The following is a 2754-nucleotide window of genomic DNA, read 5'->3' as shown; positions in this document are numbered from 1 at the left end:
GGACAGAGTGATGGAAAGATGAGAACCCATGAAGTCGGGTACTGGGACAGAGTGACAGACAACTGTCTTGCCACCCACTGAAGGTGGTCAATAATACCCTTTGGTCCCTTTTAAAGGAAAGACGACACAGTTTACTTTTTGGAAAACTGAGCTTAAGTTTCCTCAGAGATTCTATATGCAGATCAATATCCCTTATATTTGACACCTGCTACCTGCCATTTCTTTCTCTCTTACGTTCCTTCTTTCTTTTTCTTTTCTTAGAGAAGACTGTAAACAAGGCTCAGAGAATCTTAAGCAGCTTTATCGATCTGATCCTACCAGGCAGGACACAGTGAAATAATGTCGAAAACAAGTTCTCAAGTCAGAAGGTCCAGATTCACTAACTAGCTATTGACGAGGCAAGTTACTTACTTTTTCCTCGAATTCAGTTTGATCAGAGCTAAAATGTGAAAAAATATGCTAACTTAATTTACAGGAGTGTTGAAAAGATTTCATGAGAAAATTAATATCGTTTCCTGGCGTACTACTATGGGTAAACACATCCTGCTGGCAATTTGAAAAAAAAATGGTTACATATTTCTAGCTATCTTATAAAGAGTATATTTTTGATGTAGACTTAACATAAATCAATAATTTTTTCTGATTACAGCATTTCCCAATTCTCTGCGATTTTTAACGGAATACCCTCTGCCCTCTCACTTTCAGAAACAATTGTACAAGCAGCACTGGAGATGAGAGAAGGTACCACCCCCACGTAGGCCATCATTCTACCCCTCTTTCAGGCCTGAATACAAAGAAAGAGAAATAGATCGGAGAAAAGCTCCCTGTTAACTTAGCTAAAAGCTGGGCATCAATTTAGAAAGTGTGCCTTTCCCTCTCCACCACATAACACAGGAGTTGGAGACTCAACCTTGGGAGGCAAGAGATAACCCCGGAGCAGTGCTTGCCGTGTTAACTTATCTTTGGTCTTGATGAGTTCCCCCTACATATGTCACCTTCCCACAGTTTGCTGCCCTGGCGTCTCAGTCCTGTGTCTTGGCACAGCTCTGAAATGCGCTGTCTTACAGTTTACTGTGTGAGTGCTATACAGACTCACACGTGGAATACCCCTATGGTCACTCATCATGATCTGGGTGGTCCTGTGTGAGCACCCTGCTTGTGTGAGGAACCTTTTGTTCTTTTCGTTTTCTTACCTAATTTATAAAACCCAAGTCAATGGTCCCAGTGTAAAAAAAGAAAGATTAAAAAAAATTGTCATTTGTATTGATTTAATAAACTGCTGATTGACCAGTAGCCAGGCAGAAAGTATAGGCAGGTCAACCAAAGTAGGAGAATTCTGGGAGGATTAAAGACACAGTCACCAGCCAGACGCAGAGCAAGATGAAAATGCCTTACTAAGAAAGGGTACCAAGCCATGTGGGTAAACATAGACAAGAATTATGAGTGAATTTAAGTTGTAAAAGCTAGCTAGTAATAAACCTGAGCAATAGTCTAAAAAGTTTATCATTAATATAAGTCTCTGTATGTCTGAGGCTGAGTGACTGTGGGACTGGGCAGGACAGAAATTTCTGTCTACTTCTGTCCATTATTGATGAGTGTTCGGTTATTTATGTCTTATTTTGTATTTATAAATCAATGAACAACACTAAAACTATATATTTGTATACATGTATATGTTTATATAAAATATTTCTGAAATAAAAAAATAATAAAATAAAAAACATTTTTTTAAAAAATGATGGTAGGGCATCACCTAGCATGGCTCAACTTCAGTCAGGGCAATCTCATAAACATCTTTGAGAAAATGTAAGAACATCTCATTATCTTATTAATGGCAGATGGTTCAGCTAAATTCTATTGCTGAAGAAGAAGAGTAAACAGTGTCATTGAAGTAAAGAAGCATGCAATTCCTCTTACAGTTGTTACCAAAACCATCACCAATCTTAACCGGGTTAAATGCTTAGGAACCAACATCTAAGGGGAAAGCATGGACCCATCCCACTAACTAAAAATGTCAATGTAATGTGCCGAATCTTGTTTTTTATTCCTTATGTTTTATTGTGTATCTAAGTTGTATGGAAGGAATGCAATGTTTAATTAAAAAAATAAAAGAGACAAACACCTCACAAGAATTGATATAGATGCCATTTTAAAGCTTCAAGACATGAGTGGGAAAGACTTAGGCAGAGAAGGCAATATAAACGTGTCTCATCTTAACTATTTTAAAGTAAAATACATACAGTTATGTAAAATACAGTATGTCGGAAAAACAAGCACTTCCCTGTGTCATTGATACTGAAAATATTTCTCCCATGTTGGGAACATACTAAAGGGGTATGGAACACCTGGTATCAAAAAAATAGCCAATTTTACGAGAGAAAGACTTGTATTCCCCTGGCAAATATCAGATTGTTATTCCAGCTTTATGCCACAGCAAGTGAACACTTCTGCTAAAGTTACTAGGCTACTCACTCTTTGGTTTCCATGGAAACCACATTTTGGGTGTGGGTCTATGTGTACAAAAATGTAAAATTGAGAACGGAGCACTTTGCTGCTTTCCCCCACGCCTCGAAGTAAGTTCCAAAGGCAGGGCTCAGACCTGAATGCTCTGTGTTGAATCAGCCTTGGAAGGACACATGGGTCTCTTTCTCTTAGTTGTCATGTTTCTCCTGACCTAGAAGGTGAAGAAATAATTAATGAGGAATTTAAACTCCCAAAGTTTGACTTTAAACTGAGCGTGCTGACGGACTGGAG

Source organism: Microtus ochrogaster, linkage group LG10, assembly GCF_000317375.1.
Source record: "Microtus ochrogaster isolate Prairie Vole_2 linkage group LG10, MicOch1.0, whole genome shotgun sequence".
In the NCBI taxonomy this organism is placed as follows: domain Eukaryota; kingdom Metazoa; phylum Chordata; class Mammalia; order Rodentia; family Cricetidae; genus Microtus; species Microtus ochrogaster.
Note: the sequence above shows the minus strand (reverse complement) of the source record.